At 40.1% G+C, this 19,184-nt stretch overlaps 1 protein-coding gene across 9 annotated transcripts in view; it reads left to right on the forward strand.

Annotated features, from left to right (window-relative positions):
* PPP2R2B (protein phosphatase 2 regulatory subunit Bbeta) overlaps positions 1-19,184 on the forward strand; it is a 484,529-nt gene that overhangs the window by 407,824 nt on the left and 57,521 nt on the right. The window lies entirely within an intron of this gene.

The raw sequence follows: 19,184 nt of genomic DNA on the forward strand, positions 1-19,184 counted from the left end.
CTCAATTATTTGGAGAGCTTTTAAAAAAAAATCAGTATATCTAAACCTCACCTCAGACCAACTGAGTTCATCTCAAAGTCTGTATTTTCTACTTCTCTTTAAGAACTCTCAGGTGATTCCTATTTTTTAAAAAAACTGGTTTAGGAATCTCTGAATGAGAAAAATCAGATTTTGTTTTTAAATTCTTTTAAATTCACTCAACAAACATTTGTTGAGTATCTATTCTGCATAATGTCCTGTGTCCTGGATGCCAAGGATATGATGGAAAATAATACAGATACTGTGTTTATAGATACTGTGTTCACTGAGGTTTTGCCTGCTCCTGAGCTTTGCTTCTATGCTAAATTACAACCTGAAAGACATAAAAGTGTCATAATTTTGTGAACATTTTTTGGTTATGATTCTAACATTCAGTTTACTGCAGAGAGAAGCCTGAAGCCAGCCTTATTTTCCCTCTAATACAAGAGGAATTCATTTTTAAAGATCTAGATAATCCATAAATCTTCTTATACTGGAAATATAATAACATCACCAGAAAAAAATGCCATGGTATTGAGCATTCTCTGTAAGGTTCAGATGGTATTTGAATCCTAGTTCTGCTGATCCTGAGGACCTCATGACTTACTGTATCATTTAACCTCACTGAGCCTCAGCTCTTTAAAGTCTATAAAATATTTATAGTATCAATCATGCAGGACTTTGTGAAGCTTAAAGGAGGTAACGTATGTAAAGCATACAGGGGACAGTAAGCGCTTTTTAAAAGGTCATTAAAGTGGCAGTTTTACAGAGGTTAGGTTCCAAAGTCATCCCATAAAGCAAGTACCAGGTTTGGTAAAAATACTCTTGAAAAATCCCATAAATCACCCATAAGATTTGTTTGTATTTATAAACTCTATGTAGAATAATATATACATATAAATATATAGGATATAAAGAATAATGTAGAATATAAGCTATGCAAACAATATGAAGGGCCATTTGTGAAAAATACACTTCCTTAAACCTTAGTAACTTATTCAACATCCCATGATGCTCAGAGATGAGATCCACCCGTCACCGTCGGTCTGAAAAAAAAACAGATTAACTCCCCTCCCCCATCTCATACTCACTGGGACCTCTGACCCATTATTTAAATTTGTTTCCTTCCTTTTTTCATTTTATTCTAAGCATATATAGTTGAATTCACATATTAAATGCATATGTGATGCAATTCAGTACATAATTATATTCCTAGATTAGAGGCAAAATAAATACTCAATAGAATATAAAATAGGAAGTCAGGTACCATAATTTGATGTTCAACTACAGTGATTTTAAATGAACTGCACATTTGTTCTCTTTCCCCTCTCTATGATTAGTTTTCCCTTCTTTTTAGGTTTTCCTTTCCTTTCTGTTAGCCTCAGAGCTTGATAGTTTTTAAAGGAGGTCCTCTGCTTTGGCTATTGGAGAAAATAATTTATATTCCTTCCTTCAGGAAGAAAATGAATTAATGGAGTCTACAGTCCTCAAAGGCAATAACCTCCATCCATTCCACCCATGCCCTGCTTCCTTCCATTCTATGGCAATGCAGTTCACAACACTTGGGGGCAAAGAGGTCAGAAAGCAGTACAGAAATGGATGGCAACCTTGAAAACTTAAAGGGAATAGATAGGATTCAGAGTTCTAAAAGGATAGAGCATAGTGCTGGGACATGTGGAGAGAAAACCCAACCATTCATTTGTAGAAAGTGGAAACACAGCCAAAGTAAAGTTGCAGAAAAAGATCTCAGGGTTTTAGTGAATAACATAAAAGTGTTACTTAAAAGTAGACCAGGTGTAAGTCACCCCAAATAGTGCGTTGTTCCAGAGGAAGTAATTACCTAATTTTCTTCAGTTCAGGATAGATTCTTACTCTATATGGTTTGAGGATCTAGTTTTTAAAAAGAATGTGATTGCCATGAAAAGGCCTCATAGCACTTCTAAGATTGGTAGGAAAGTTGGGGGAAAGTATAAGGGAGCATTACATAAATGGGTTCATTGCCTAAAGAAGATTGAAAGGCAATTATAACATTCTAAACCAAATAAAATTTCTAGCTAGGGAATAGTGACCACTTGTGCTTTGCCTTCCTTGTACAAGACACTGTTAGAAATCTAGACTAAAACACTAGGAGCTCAAGTTACAAAATGATTCCAGGAAGGTTGTCAAAATAGTGACAGGTTGAAGAAGGAAGCTAGAGAATTAATCTTTTTCTTTTGGACTCTTAAAAGTATACAATTATTCTTCATCATAGTGGGTACATACAAGAAAGGAGGAATGAAAAGAGCTCTGTCAACTGCAGCAGTCGGGTTCTGGGATGATTTAGGGATATGGATGGGTGGATAGAAGTGAAGTGAACAAAGGAATATCCTAGGAAAAGGTGTGGATGTGATTATGAATATGGGATGTCCAAAGGACAATGATGAGACCCATTAGAGGGCTCTGATGCTTCCTTCTTCCCACTTTGTTTCTCTGCCTGCTTGTTTCCTTCTCTCCTTTCTGATAGCACTGAGCAATTGGGCTGAAAGTGTTATAAAATCTGGGCTGGAGTGACTCATTGGAGGCCATATTCAGACTGGTAAACAGATGAAGTCATTGGTAAAAAGAGGAGAAAGGGCCAGACATGCAGAGAGAAGGCGTTTAAGAGACCAGGTGGCCCCTAGGCGAGACAGACAAAGAGAGAAACAGAAAAACAAAGCATATTTTTCGAGGTTCCTAACAGCTTGCCAAGTCCCTGTTCTATTTCATATGCTCCATTTCTGTCTCGATGATCTGTAATATTTTTCTATCCTTCAATAATCCTTTTGGGTTTTTTAAAGTAAGTTTAGGAAGGTTTCTGTTCTTAAAATCTAAAGAGCCCAGACTAGACTACTACTTCACATCTCCGCTTTCTTCTCTTTCTCCATTTTTATTTCTGAAAGCTTGGCATCTTTTTACTCTATAGAGTCTTATTTCTGCTTCTTTTCTCAGATACTCTCTTCTCTTGCTCATCCCATCCTGTTTACTGTTTATCTCGTGTGTGTGTGTGTGTGTGTGTGTGTGTGTGTGTGTATGTGCCTATTCCTGCTCTCTCTCCTTGGAACCAGCAAACCTTCCTCTCTGGAGTTATTTCTTCTTCATCCACTTCATATAACAATTTATTTTCTAGAATCACTACATTCAAATTCAGCTCAGCCATTGGGGAAGAGAAGATTTAAGGTCTCTCCCACCCTCAAGCCTGAATTCAGAACATTGCCATTGTCTTCTCCACCTCCCTAACTCATTTGTTCATCTTCTGATCAATAGCCTTTATTAGACAGAAAAATCCAATTATTCAGAACCTACTGTTCAGTAGATTCCTACCACCATCTCCCACATTCACACACATACCATTTCCTACTTCCGTATTTTAAGAGAAAGTGACAGATCTAGGAGGAGAGGTTAGGAAATCACACTCAAGTTCAAAACAGTCAATAGTATAGAATAGATTCAACTTGGTATATTACTTCATTTGAAAAAAGACCTGGGAATTTTACTTGATGATATGATATGGACGATTACAAAGGGAAGTCTGTTTTAACGTACAGAAACAGAAAGCACATGTCTTCTTTGGAATAATAAATGCCTGTGTTCTGAACTGGTAGATTGTGTTCAGTGGAGCAAAGCATCTGTGGAGGCCAAGTGACCCTAACCATTATTGAAGTGTGAAGATTGGAGGCTGAGTCTTGGTATAATCTATCAAACTGGAGAGGAGATGGGTTGAGAGCTGTCCTCAAGTATCTGAAGTGCCATTGTGCAGAGAAAGGGAGTGGGCTGACTCCCTGTCCACTCTGGGAACAGGTGGACAGTTCAGGAAAGCAGATATAAGCTCACAGGAATGAGGAAGTTGTGCTCATTAGAGATTCTTAAGTTTTCCCAAGAAGAGTCCAGTGCAGACTGAAGAATCTTAAGAATCCTGCCCTGAAAAAACATTAAACATGATGTCTTCCCTTCCTTTTCTTACAAAAGCAATGCATGTTTATAGAATCCAATCAAATAATACTATACTTACGGTTCCATATCTCAGGGTAACTACGGTTGCTAGTTTGGTGTGTGTCTTTCCATACCTTTCTCTGTATCTATGAATACGTATTTTAATATTAATGAATGAATAGATACGACTTTGTTTTGTTTACAAAACTGAGATCACACTAGACACATTACTCAGTAATATAAACATCCCTCCAGGCCAATTTACCTTCCTTGAAAGAGCTCCAGATATTCTAAAGCATAGGTAAGCTATGACATTAACTCATTCCTCCATTAATACATATTCACATTGTTTCTAGATTTTGCTATAACTAACACTGCTACAATACATGTTCTTAGACATACAGCCATACCTTGTTTTATTGCATTTCGCTTTATTGTGCTTCACAGACAGTATTTTTTTTTTATAAGTTAAAGTTTTGTAGCAATCCTGCAACAAGCAAATCTATTAGCACCATTTTTCTAGCAGCGTGTGCTCATTTCCTGTCTCTGTGCCACATTTTGGTAATTCTGGTAATATTTCAAATGTTTTCATTATTATTATCCTTGTTGTAGAGATCTGTGATCATTAATCTCTGATGTTAATGTTGGAATTCTTATGGAGTGTTTTGGGTCTCTCATTTTAAATCAAAAACTAGAAACGATTAAACTTAGTGAGGAAGACATGTCAAAAGCCAAGATAGGCCCACCACTAGGCCACTTGTGCCAAAGAGTTAGCCAAGTTGTGAATGCAAGGGCAAAGTTCTTGGAGGAAATTAAAAATGCTATTTCAGTGAGCACACAAATGATAAGAATGCAAAATAACCTTCTTGCTGACATGGAGAAGGTTTGAGTGGGGTGGATAGAAGATCAAACCAGCCACAACATTTCCTTAAGCCAAAGCCTAACCTAGAGTAAGTCCCTCTCTTTTGCTCTATGAAGGCTGAGAGAGGGGAGGAAGCTGCAGAGTAAAAAATTTGGAAGCTAGCAGAGGTTGGTTCATGAGGTATAAGAAGCCATCTCCATAAAATAAAAGTACAAGGTGAAGCAGCAGGTGCTGATGTAGAAGCTGCAGAAACCTATCCAGAAGATCTAGTTAAGATCATGGGTGGTGGTGGCTACCCTAAACAACAGAGCTTCAGTGTAGACAAGAGAGCCTTATGTTGGAAGAAGATCCCATCTAGGACTTTCATAGCTAGAGAGAAGTCAATGGCTGGCTTCAAAGCTTCAAAGGACAAGCTGACCCTTTTAGTAGGGGCTAATGCAGCTGGTGACTTTAAGTTGAAGCTAATGCTCATTTACCATTCTGAAAGTCCTAGGGCCCTTAAGAATTACACTAAATCTATTCTGCTTGTGCTCAAAATGGAACAGCAAAGCCTGAATGAAAGCACATCTGTTTACAGCATGGTTTACTTAATATTTTAAGCCCACTGTTGAGACCTACTGTCTAGAAAACCAGATTTATTTCAAAATATTACTGGTCATTGACAATGCACCTAGTCACCCAAGAGCTCTGATGGAAAAGTGCAAGGAGATTAATGTTTTCAGGCCTACTAATGACATCCATCCTGCAGCCCATAGATTAAGGAGTCATTTTTGACTTTCAAGTCTTATTATTTGAGAAATACATTTTGAAAGACTATCGCTACCAAAAATAGTTCCTCTGATGGATCTGAACAAAGTAAATTGAACATCTTCTGGGATGCACTCACCATTCTAGGTGCCATTAAGAACATTCATGATTTAAGGAAGGAGGTCAAAATATCAACATTAGTAGGAGTTTGGAAACATTTGATTCCAACTCTCGTAGATGACTTTGTGGGGCTCAAGACTTCAGTGGAGGAAGTCACCGCAGTTGTGGTGGAAATAGAAAAAAAAAAAAAAAAAAAAAAAAACTAGAATTAAAAATGGACCCTGAAGATGGGTCTTAATTGCTGCAGCCTCATGGTAAAACTTTAACAGATGAGGAGTTGCTTCTTATGGATAAGCAAAGAAAGTGGTTTATTGAGGTGGAATCTACTGTGGTGAAGATGCTGTGAACCTTGTTGAAATAACAAAGGATTTAGAATATCACGTCAATATTAATAAAGCAGTGTTAATAAAGTTAATAAAGCAGCGACAGTGCTTGAACGGATTGTCTCTAATTTTGAAAGAAGTTCTGTGGATAAAGTGCTGTGAAACACCATCATATGCTATAGAGAAATCTTTCATGAAAGGAAGAGTCAATCGATATGGCAAACTTAATTGTTGTTTTTTCAAAATTGCAACAGCCAGCTGGGCACAGTGGCTCACACCTGTAATCCCAGCACTTTGGGAGGCCAAGGCGGGTGGATCACAAGTTCAGGAGTTCAAGACCAGCCTGGACAAAATGGTGAAACCCCATCTCTCTACTAAAAATACAAAAATTAGCCAGGCGTGGTGGCAAGTGCCTGTAATCCCAGCTACTTGGGAGGCTGAGGCAGAAAATTGCTTAAACCCGGGGGCAGAGGTTGCAGTGAGTCAAGATCGTGCCACTGCACTCCAACTTGGACAACAGAGCAAGATTCTATCTCAAAAAAACAAAATTAAATTAAAAATAAAAGTAAAATAAATTGCAACAGCCACCTCAACCTTCAGCAATTACCACCCTGATCAATCAGCATCCATCAACATTGAGTCAAGACCATCTACCTGCAAAATGATTATGACTCACAGAAGGCTCAGATGATCATTAATATTATTTAGCAAAAAGTAATTTTAACTTTAGATATGTACCATTTTTTTTAGACATAATGCTGTTGTACACTTAACAGACTACAGTATAGTGTAAGCATAACTTTATATACACTGGGAAAACAAAAATTTGTCTAACTTTATTGCAATATTCACTTTATTGTGTTGTTCTGGAACTGAACTTGCACTATTTCTGGGACATGCCTGTATATTGTTATATAGGGATGTTTTTATAGGATAGTTTTCATTAAAGTAGGGTTTACTAAGTCAAAAGATTTGTAGATTATTTTAACAGCTACTTCAAGATTCCCTTCTGAAAATCTTGTGGCAGTTTATGCTTCCATGAGTAAATGTTCATTGTTTATTCCATCTCCAGGATAGGATGTTATATGTTTCTTTTTATACATCCAACTGAGAGGCAGCATAGTATAGTGGTTTAGAGTTAGGACTCCCTTGGCTGGAAATACTGAGTACCTGTCTCAGCTCCAGCAAGTACTAGCTGTGTGCTTTTAGCTAGAACACATTACTGCTTTGTGGCTCAGATACGCTGATCTGTAAAAAGAGGATGATATGAATACCTACCTCATAAAATTGTTATGAGTGTAAATGAATTAATAGTTTTAAGACTTATAACAGTGACTGGCATATAGTAAATTCTTTATGAGCAAAGTTTAAAAATTAAAAGATTCATCAGATTAATCTTTTATAAGATTAAAGATTTTAAAAACTTTAATTTGTATCTCTTTACTAACGAGTTGGACATGTTTCTATTTATGTCTTGGTCATTTTCTTTTCCCTTTTTCAGAATTTTTCATTCATATTTTTGCCTGTATTTTTATTGAGCTGTTTGTCTTTTTACTAATTTTCATGAACTCTTTGTATATTATAAATAGTAACCCTTTTCCTGTCATTTTTATCTTCCATAAGTGATTTCCTTTTAATGATTATAAATATAATCAGAATGTTTTAAATTAACATAAAAAACCTTCAGTCAGTATAGAACTATAAAAATCATTTTAAACCCATGGTCTTAGTCTATTTTGTGTTTGTATAACAGAATACCACAGACTGGGTAATTTATAAAGAAAAGAAATTTATTTCTCACAGTATCAGAGGCTGGAAAGTTCAATATCAAGGCGCCAACTTCTTGTGAGAGTCTTCATGCCGCATAACCCCATGGCAGAAGCAGAAGGGCAAAAGAGCACCCCGGTGGGGGGCAGACATCAGTTTTTAACAAGAGGTCTTATTTGATTCTGATGCTCGGCCGAGGTTGGGAATCAGACAGTGCAACCCTGAAATGTCAATCTTAAGTCAATTTGTTTCTAAATCAAAGTGTTGCTAGTAATTACTACTGCCATCTGTTGGTGGGAGGCAGAACTGACATGCTATGGATATCTACGAAAGGCCATGTTTTTTAAATTCTTAGAAATGCATCTTTGTGTTTATCCAGACCTTTTTAATGTAAATGACTTCTCAGGTAACTTCCAGCTGTAAGATTCTTGAAGTTAATATCAAATTTATATTTATCTTCTTAGTTCTATATATTCCACAGTAATAAATGACAGAATGCAGTGTGATACTTCTGAGGCTTGGTCAATCTTCGGTGATCAAAGATTCAGTGATAAGTATCCTAATAACAGGAAAAAGTAATACTTCATCAATACCAGTTTAAAAACAGCAAAAACAATTTTTGTGATTAATACTAACCAAACTAACCAAAAATTAAACCACTGCCTCTCCCAACCCCACTTTCCCCAGCTATAAATGTTAAATGAAATTTTCCTCTACTGGGGTATTTTAAGATGTCTCTTTTTTTTCTTGTGGCATTACACAATGTAAAACATCAAAGGAGATAACAGGAAAGGCAGTGAACAGGGAAACACACTTTAAGAAATAGTGATATTGGCATAAAAAGTAAGTGTCTGGGGAAAAAAAATAAGATAAAACTGGCAGAATTACAGGTTTCTGCATGAGTTGGTAATTAGATAGTGAGTTTATCATCTGAGAAAAAAGTATCTTTCCTCTCCTTTTCATAGTCAGGCCAAAAGAAGTCAAAGACACAAAGAGCATGAACTTTTTTTGCCATGCAAACCATTTTTGATGCATTGAATTGAAAATATATACATTAATTTCCCAGGCAGCTTTTATGCATTATATATTATTCTTATAGCTGGCCATAGGGGATAAGTCTTTCAAATATATATTTTATATGTCTTTGAAATATAGATATTAAACACAGGTATTTGTATATATTTATGTATATATGTATATAATATATGTATATGAAGTACTTTTTAACCCAAAATACCTTCATGAACTGAAACTTATTGCTGGCCTATTGTGGAAGTTAGTACTTGGTTTCTTCTATCCACTCTAGATTTGGACTGTGTTCCAGGAGAGTGTCCTTAAAACTTGGGTTTTTCAACCTTGGAACTGTTGACATTTTATGCTAGATAATTTTTTGTTTCAGGGAGAGCTGCCCTGTTCATCAAAATGAGTTTAGCAACATCCCTAGCTCCTGCACACAGATGCCAGTAACATCCACTCTATTGTGGCAACCAAAAATATCTCCAGACACTGCCCAATAGCAAAATAGCTCCTAATTGAGAAACACTGATTTAGAGGATTGAATGCTTATGGCCCTGCTTTTGTGGGGTGAATTGTCATTTCTTTACAAACAACTTATCTGATTCCTCAATCTAAATTAGAGCCCCTATTTCTTTCTCTCATGAAACAATATACATCTCTTTGTAGCATCAGTGACAGTTTATAACAATGCATTTACTTAGAGACATTAGTGTCTTTCTTCCGTGTTAGACTTGAAATTCTACCCCTTAATCTGTTTTGTTCACTCTGTACACATACTACCTAGTACAGTGATTGGCACTTAATAAATGTTTGTTAAGTGAAAGAATATAATTCTAAGATCTTTAATGACTTGAAACACAAAGCCTGACTTGGTTCAAAGAGGTTTTTCTTCTCAGGCTTATTTCAATCTATATGACAAAGCCAGTAAAAGATGAAATTAGGGACATATTGAGGCTGTTGAAGGGTGTGAGCAGGGAAATCTCAAAATTATATTATTTGGATAGGATTCCCAGGGGGTTTTGGCGGGGTGCTGGTGAGTGGCAGTTTCATTCTGGAAACAACAGCTCTGATATGTCACTGTAAGCCAGAGCCAGCCTATCACTCCTGCTTTCTGAACTCCATCCACCATTGATCCATGGAAGAAACAGGTTTTTTGACCAAAGCGAGGTTTAATGCTCCACTAATTCTTTGAGGGAAAATGCCCTGGAACCAGGAGAAAGATATCTATAGAAAATAAACATCAGTATAGATAGCACAAAAGGCCTTTAAATGCTTCTCTTCACATTTTTAAAAAATGGAATTAAGATGCATATTTTTTTAAATGAAAAATGACTGGCATTCTTCCTACTGAAAATGAAAAGTAATTTAATTTGTTAGTGGTTTATTTTATTTGACAGTCGTCGTACATACTCGATTTGGTTTGTTACACCGCATTACCCTTCAATAATGGGTACACACAATGCCAGACTCTGCCCCCCAGGTTGCTTTGATAATTGGATGAGCGTCCATATTGTTCAAGATTTTCATGACAATGAGGATGGAGCTATTTGCAAAACTCCTAACCAGGAGAGCTTTCAGCTTTTTAAGTTCTCAATAAAGTTAATTGCTATCCAATGACCAATCATTCCCCTAGCTACTTTTCCTAAGCAATCTTACGTTGTATAATCTTGACTGAACTCCCTCGGCGGATGGAAGAGATGCTAGAACCTCATAGTCAGTATAGAAAAGTCAGAAAAATTTCCCCAGGCAATCTTTCAGAATGAACCATTTTTTTCTACAATTGGAAGTTAATGGTAAGAATGCTAATAGTAGCTACCATAGGGGCTGGAGCCAGACAGCCGACATCCAGGGACAATTCTACCACTTGGCAACCATATGACTGTGGGCAAACTTCATGACCTGTGTTGCTTCAGGGGTTACATCCATAAAATGACAATGATCTTAGTACCTACTTCATAAGGCCATTGTGAAGATTCAATAACATGATGTGCATAAGTGCTTAGGACAATCCTGGCACAAATCATGTCTCCATGAATATTTCTTCGTTAGACAGTATGTGTCAATCCTTGTGCAAAGTTCTCTTTACAGTGCTACTGAAGGTGTTACATATCCCCAACATTAAGGAAGGGAATACTGATATCAAGAAAGACTAAGCAACAAGCCCAAGGCCACATGGTTAGTAATTAGCACAGCCAGGATCCAAGCCCAAGTCCACATAACTCCAAAAATCCTCTTATACCATTCAAATTGTGTGCTTGTGTACCTCTAGAATTTTGAATAACTATGTACTTTCCTGAGCATTTTAAAGTAGGCAACTAAGCATTTCCATTGTAATGTTAAATAATTGCAGAAAATGTGATTTCAGAGTATTTTAACCGTTAGCAGTTTAAAACTTTTATATCACCTTTTTATTGCAGCCAGTGGGATTTAAATACCTCATTACTGAATACTCACCAAAACCCACTAAAAGAATATGTGAACAAATATTTTTAAGTCAGAAGCTTTATATTATTATTTTTTCATCTTCAAACATCTATTTTTACTGCATTTCCCCTAAATCATGTTAAAAGCTTTTTTGATCATTTCTATAACAAATATAGATGTAAATAGATTTTTTTCTTTTATGAATGTGTGACTGTAAGACTTGAAAATTATCTTCTGGGTTTAGTTGCTGCTTTGACTATTAATAGAACATAATACATCAAAACAACATAAACATATAATTCTGACAAATGATGACTAAATATAAAAAGTAAAATTTTATTAGAAATGCATATCAAAATGAGCTGGGGATGGGGGTGTCTATGGGACCTTGATTAAAAGTATCATGCAGATGACCCTCTCAGAAATGTTTATGAATTGCATAGTACACCTTGATAAGATTCAGGATAATTTAAGGTACATCTTCTATATCTTTCTTTTGCAAAAGGAAGAAGGAGAACCTAGGCTGTGGGTACTCCTAAGAAGATCTGATTTTAGGAAGGAGAACATGGAAGTTAGGAATGAAGAAATGAATTTCCTTAAAACTTTTTCACATCGTTCTTAGGAAGTCATCCACCACTACTGTTCCTAGGGGAACAGTATTCTCACTGAGGACAGCTGCTCTGTACCACCAAGCTGTATTCTTTGGAATTAGGATATTTACAGGAGGACCCAATGATCTCCCATTTTTATGACAATTCACTCCCTCTTCCTTGAAAATGAAGTCTGGGTGCCCCTTAGCTATTGGCTTTATCCCAAACCTATGGCAGTTGTTACTAAAAAGTCACGAAGGCTGTTTCTTGAAGGAAGCCCAGTGAAAAGGCAAAGTGATAAGTTTGAAGTGAGGCTGGAATCTGGAATTTCCAAGCCCCTCTGAGAGATTTACCATCTAGTGCCTCAAGATGGGATAACATATTCACCCTCAGGTTCTCCACTGGACCTCAAACCTGTGGTCCCAGAGCACCAGGGTCAGGGTTTCCTTATACCTAGGATGAGGTGGACACCCAGGACTTCTGTTGTCATCTTTGTCTTTTCTAGATCAAACAGCCTTCCCAAAAGGGATGGTTTGAGTAACAAGAGGGAGAGGGTTACATATTGCCTACCTCCCCTAAGCTTCTCAAGGATACTCTGTGTGGCAACTTCTCAGCATGTAGTAGATGCTCAATAAATGTTTGTCAATGGCTTTATCTGGGGCCAGTGTGTGGTTATAACCTTCCTATGTGCAGTTCCTAATTGATGATGCAGAACCCACCAAACCCCATGACCTTGATATATACAGTCAGTCTAAATGTAGAGTAATCTCAATTATTTGGGGAGGGGAATGGGGAGTATCTATTGAACACTAACAAGAGATATGGAGCAAGTGTGGATTTAAATTGATACCAATTTTTTCAAAAGACCCTATAATGTTGATTATGTTGTATATATCACAATGAGCTGGGGACAGGGACATCTACGGGGCCTTGATTAAAAGTGTCATGCAACTGTCCCTCTCAGAAGTGTTTATGAATTGCCTAGTACACCTTAGTAACATTCAGGACAAGTTAAGGAACATTTTCTACATCTTTCTTTTGCAAAAGGAAGGAGAACCTACGCTGTGGGTACTCCTGAGAAGATCTGATTTTAGGAAGGAGAACGTGGATGCTCCTTCCATAACAAAATTGATTATGCTTATACGTACCAAGCAATGGTATTCAAAGGTTTGTCTGTTGAGGTCAATAAGATTTGACCTAGAGTTACTGAACAGCTACAATCCATCCACATCTTACAGACAGACATCTCTCTTTTCTTCCTTCTCCATGACGTCATCTTTCCTGTTCTTTATCTCCTAAATGGCCATCTCTTCTCTCTTCTCCGAGTCTTGCCTTGAATCTGTCAATTGACTGGGCTGCTGGAGGTTGCCATGGTAAACACAGCTGTTGTTTTTTCTCTGTGGAAAACTCCTCTCATGAAGGCGCATTGAGGGGAATCCTCCCGATGGCCTCCCCTTGCTGTGCCTTTTCACAGATGTTTTTTAAACCGGAGGCTTCAGGGGCTTCCTGTTTTCTAGGGCTCTACTCTGCTTTAATTGCATGTCTCTGAAGCCAGGTACCGTGACCCGCCCACCCCCACTTAGGTGTCATGGAAGATTGTGAAGAATGACTGGTGTGGTCACCAAATAAGCCAAATGACAGCAACATTCATTTTGTTAGTAAATGGGTTCTGGGAAGTGAAAGATGATCTGGTATTTCCCAAGAGGAGAGGCAGGAAAGATAATAAGAACCTGGGGGAGGAAGACTGAGAGCAGGTGGGCAGAGACAGAAGAAATGGTGAGGGAGGATAGAGTCCCGTATCAGGCAGCTACTCACAGGTAGCCACTCACGCCTCCCTGAGCTTTCCTCACCCTCACAGCAAAGACGCTGGTCCGGCCCTGACTACTGATCCAACATCTTCTCCAACTGCCATGCTTCCTTACTCACTCCTCTCCAGCCATAAAAGCTCTTTGCTGACAGGTACAGTGGCACGTGCCTGTAGTCAGCTACTCAGGAGGCTGAGGCAGGAGGATCACTTGAGCCCAGGAGTCCTCGGCTGTAGTACCCTATGCTGATAGGATGTTCACACTGAGTTCACATTAATATGGTGACCTCCCGGGGGTGAGGGATCACCAGGCTGCCTAAGGAGGAATTAACCTGCCCAGGTCAGAAGCAGAACAAGTGAGAATTCCCATACTGATCAGTAGTGGGATCATGCCTGTGAATCACCACTGCACTCCAGTCTGGGCAACATAGCAAGACCCCATTTCTTTAAAAAAAAAGAAAGAAAAAAAAGAGAAAAAAGCTCTTTGCTATTGATCCTCCTGTACTCTAAGCACACTCCAACCTCAGTGCCTTTGCATTTCCTGTTCCCCCCGGCTGGAGTGCTCTTCCCCACAGAGCTGCATGGCTCCCTCTCTCACTTCATTCAGGTCTCTGTTCATACACCACTCCCTCAGAGAGGCCTTCTATGACCACCCCACTTCAAAGAGCACACCCCCTGCTTGCTAGTCCCTTACCCAACTCAGGTTTTCCTCATGTACACATACACACAAGAACTTATACCCCATAGAGTGTTCAGTGTTGTGGCACCGGCCCCTGTAACATATCTGCTATTGAGGAGGGATTTAATAAGTATTTGTTGAATGAATAACTAATCACTGACCTCACCCCAGAAGCACAGTCACCCATCTGTATGTGTATACCTTGCTGTCTCTCCTCTGAGTTTGCACAATGCTGGTCCCTCTGACTGAAGCCCAGTTCCCTCCCCTCCCCATCCCCACCTCTCTTTGGGGACCTCCCACTCACCCTTCAAACCCTGCCTAGCTTCATAGTCTTCTCCTTTCTGAGGTCTGCCTTGAGATCCCCAGGCAGGACCCCCTTGGCTGATACTGCCTGGGCAGTGCCTGATGACCTCCATGGCAGCGTGGTCACCCTCGCTGTCTCCCTCCCAAGCATCTGAGTGTGCTTTAAGCGACTAAGGGCATAGATTGCTGAGTCAAGGGGTGGAAGGAGTACCAGGCCTGAGCACTTGCCCTGCCTCAGACTCACTGCGAGCCTTCAGACAGCTTCACCTTTCTGCCTCAGCTTCCTCATCCGTGCAACAGGGATTGTAACATCTACCAAGTTAATCATAGGATAGCGACAAAAATTCACTGAGGAACTGCTGAAGTGTTTAAAACACTCTGAGCAGTCAGTTGGGAAGGGGATAGACTGGAGGCTGTGCGATTTGAGGTGGGATGGTCATGGAAGGCCTCCCTGAGGGGGTGACATTTGAGCAGAGGCTGATTGAAGTGATGGGGGAAGCCGTGCCACTCTCTGGGGGGAAGAGCTTCCCAGGAATATTACAACTGAAATACATCTCTGTAAGCTTTATTGCAGATTAGATTCCGGCTGCTCTTTTGGGGCTGGTACATTATTCGGTTGATATTCTAATGTAATACTGGGTATCCAGGCAAGACACAGGACTGGGATGCATGTCCTTTGAAAGCAGCCTAGGAGAATGAGCTGAAACTCAACCAGGGTCAGAGAGGAGGGTGAAGCACCTGAGTCAGGGGACATCACTGAATTCCAGCTGCTCAACACAGAACCACCTGCAGGTAGGCCAAGGACTGGCCGCTCAGAGGGCCAAGGACTGAGCGCTGTTCACGCAGCATGTCCCTTGTCTCCGTGTTGGTCCTAGCCCCATCAACAACTCTGCCGAGGTGGCTCAGACAAAGTTTGAACTGAATTAAGACATCCTGGCCTGATCTGAATTTTGTCTGGCTCTGCTTCTGTCATTTGACAAAAAGAGGTTCTGGTCCTGTGGAGGATGGTTCAGGCAGATGGTGTGTGGGAGCAGAAGTCTGGGACAGGAAGCAGAGACCCAGGCTGTGCAAGCAACCCTGGAAGGGTGACCATGGTGCTTCACCTCTTGGACCTCAATGTTCTCATCTGTAGATTTCAAGAACTGCCCTGGCTACTCGCTTTCACACTTTACTTATCTACAGAAATAGTTCTTTCAGCATATTATTGAGGATGCAAGCACATAATAACAAGAACAATGAAGGAGAAGAGACCTAGACACTATGGCCTCCTACTATAAGACTCCCGCCACACACACAGATGATGTCCTACGAAGAGGCTCTAAGGGTCCCTCCAAGCCAAAACGTTCCCTGATTTGATGTCACATCCATACACCACGGAACCTTTCCAAAGTGTTAAGTTAAACCACATGAGATTGCTGATATGTGACAATTTTTGACTTGCAAAAATGGCAGTTTTGTATTTCAACCTAGTAGTTTCATTCACAGTAGTGGCTAGGTGTGCTCATTCAGGAACCAAATTAACTGGCTTCAGATCCCAACCCCCAGCTTATACTTTGTATGACATTGGACTGGATACTCTACCTCCCTCCACCTCCCTCCACCTCCCCCCCACCTCCCCTCACCTCCCCTGTAAAATGGGGCAAACAGAGGAATCTAGCTTGAAAAGTTAGTTACAAGGAGATAACACCTTGGAGTTGGGTGGGGCAGGACGTCAGGGATTCTAAACGCAGCGACTGGCACAGGAAGCTCTCCATATATGTTTCCAGAAACAGCCTTAACAATTGCCTGTGGGCCTGACTCAGGGAATAGTGTCCAGATCTTCTTCTTGCCTGGCCTCAAAAGGAATATGTAGCCAGAGCAGAAGAAAAACACAGTCAACGTGGTTTCCTAATCAGTCCATCCTGTCCTGTTTGAACCACCAAAGTTCCCTCTTTGTCCTTGTGAGGGGAGTCACTGGGCAGCAGACAAGTCTTTACGTAGGCCTGGTACTGATGTTGGAATACCATGAGTGGCATTCAGCTCTCCATTCCCCCCGTCTTATCTGGGCAAAGCATTAGAGGCTCCATCCCCAGATACCTACACGGAGCCCTTCCCCATTAAGTGGTACATCATGGAATATGTCAGCCTGAATTAGCAGGCAGGCCCATCACATTAAGCTGAAGCTGTGGGCTGGCAGCTCCCACTCTGTAATGCCTCTTATTCCTGGCTGCATGCTCCCTTCCATGTCGCCACAGCCACAAGAAATCTCAACAGACAATGTACAGTAACTGAGAAGGCCCAGGGAAGAGATTAGGAGGAGCCACAGGAAGTCCTGCAGATTCCATTTCTTTTGTGACCTTTGGGGTTCTGCTTTGAGCTCTGGTACCTCCTGACAGCAGAGGAACCAGGTAGCAACCAAAAGCTTCAGGTGGGGAGCTCCTTTGTGACAAACTATAAAAGCATGGCACACATTTCTGAAAGAACAGATGCCCTGTTCAAATACCGTGAACACCTACAACACCTAATTGAGGTTTCTTAACCACTGCACTACTATGAGTACCACTACCATTATAACTACCAGTAACTAGTTATTCCATAAATTCTCCTGGCAATTTATGTCACTTTCAGAGCATTTATCACTTCCTACCCTGTATGATATTTCAATGTGGTGTGGTGCAGTGGAAAGAACATGCACTTTCCAGTCCCCAAATTAAACCTAGCTATGCTTCCTATAGCTGGGCAACCCTGGGCCAGTGATGTAGCCTCTCTGTGCCTGAGTTTTCTCTTTGTATGAGTACCTATTTCACAGAGCTCTTGAAAGAATTACCTGAGATTATGTATGAAGAATGCTTGACACAGAGAAAATGCCCAATAAATATTTTGGTGTAGAGTTTCTGAGGACAAAGTCACGTTTTTATCCATCACAGTGCCTTAACTCAGGCATGCCCTTAATTGATGTCCGAGAGTATATGATCTTCCCTTTAAAAATTCTACTTCATTCGTCCTTTAACTTGTTTTCCATTGTACATCCAGACTGATCTAATCAAAACCTGGATTTAATTATACCACAATCATTGCAAATCCTTTCATTTTTTACCCTATTCACTTGGAATAATGGCAAAACTTTTTGGGGGGTGTTGCTTCCTACCTACCCTGTCACCTCATCTCCCACAATAGCTCCCATCACTACTTCTGTCTCAACTACAGTGACCTATCAGTTTTTCACTCTTGCCTTGTTCACCTCTACCATGAGACCTTTGCACATCCCTCAGACACATTCTCCCTTCCACTCCCCTCCTGGCCTGGTTAAATCCCTACCCATCTTTCCCATTCCAACACACTCACACATTCTCAGGAAAGCCTCTTCAGTCCTCCCTGAGCAGGTTAAATCCCTCTTGGCAGTATATCCTCTCTTTTGCACACCTAGCCCTTTTAATTATGTCTATCTCCCCTGACAAGAACAGGTATATGATGCCAGGACCTGTGTCTGGTTCTGCTCACCGGTTGAACCCCCCAGGACTTTGTGTGGCACTCAGTAAATATTGTTGAAAGAGTGGGTAGGAGGATGCACTGGAGGTCAGATCATCTCAACAAAACCCCAAACCACGTTTCATGATAGTGAGGGCACAGGGAGCACGGTCACTGTTTCGCAGACAGTGCGACTGAGCTCGAGCTCAGGAGGAACAGGTTCGTTGCCCAGACCTTGTTTCCTGTTGGTTAGTGGTGAATCTGATCAGAACCCTGGTCTCCCAGTCCCTGCCACACACACTTAAGCTATAGGGCCATTATCCATAATGGGGATGGGGGACCACAAAGACTTTCCCTCCATTTCCTAGTATTCGGAGGACCCCTGACCCTTCTACAGCCACACCTCAAGTCACCTCTGGTTTCTGGGTTATCAAGTACCACATCTGTCTAGAATTCTGTGTTTCCTCTGAATCATTGATTTCATTTAAAAACTCCCTCATAGATGAGTTAAAGTCCCTCAAGTCTGCACTGAGAGAATTCTTTTTTCTAAAAGGTTATGTTATGTTGGTGAGGTGACTGCACTTCAGAAAAGTTAACTTTTGTTTTTCTTCTCCTCGCCACCTGGGTTGAAGCCAATCCAGAAGTCGAAGTCTTAATCTACCACCTGGTATCAAATCAGTCGGGGCTCAGTTGCAAGAAAATGATTTGCTTGAAAAGAAAATAGCTTTGGGTATTTTATTATCTTGTTTCTATTAAGGGACCACACCTGTGTTGTGGGGTTTTCTTTGTCTTTGGTGTTTAAGTCTGTTCCCTCTCAGGCATTTGTGCTCTTACTCTCTTTCTTTGGAGCCAGTTCACCCAGAACTCAAAGTAGGAAGAGTGATAGGTCTTTGTTCATGTTTGCCAGAAAGACAGTCATGTGTAGGGAACTATTTAGCTGCTGATTCTCTAATCCACCAGAAAGAAATCATTTAATCATGTGTTCTCACTCACTCATTCAAGAAATACTTACTGAGAAGTTTTTATTTTTCAGTAAGGTGACCATATCATTAATGTCAAAGCTGGAACAGTTTTGCATGTAAAAGTGGACACTACCTGGTTCGCACTCTAAGGCAAATATAAACCAAGATTTTCT

This window comes from Chlorocebus sabaeus, chromosome 23, assembly GCF_047675955.1.
Source record: "Chlorocebus sabaeus isolate Y175 chromosome 23, mChlSab1.0.hap1, whole genome shotgun sequence".
NCBI classification, from domain to species: Eukaryota; Metazoa; Chordata; class Mammalia; order Primates; family Cercopithecidae; genus Chlorocebus; species Chlorocebus sabaeus.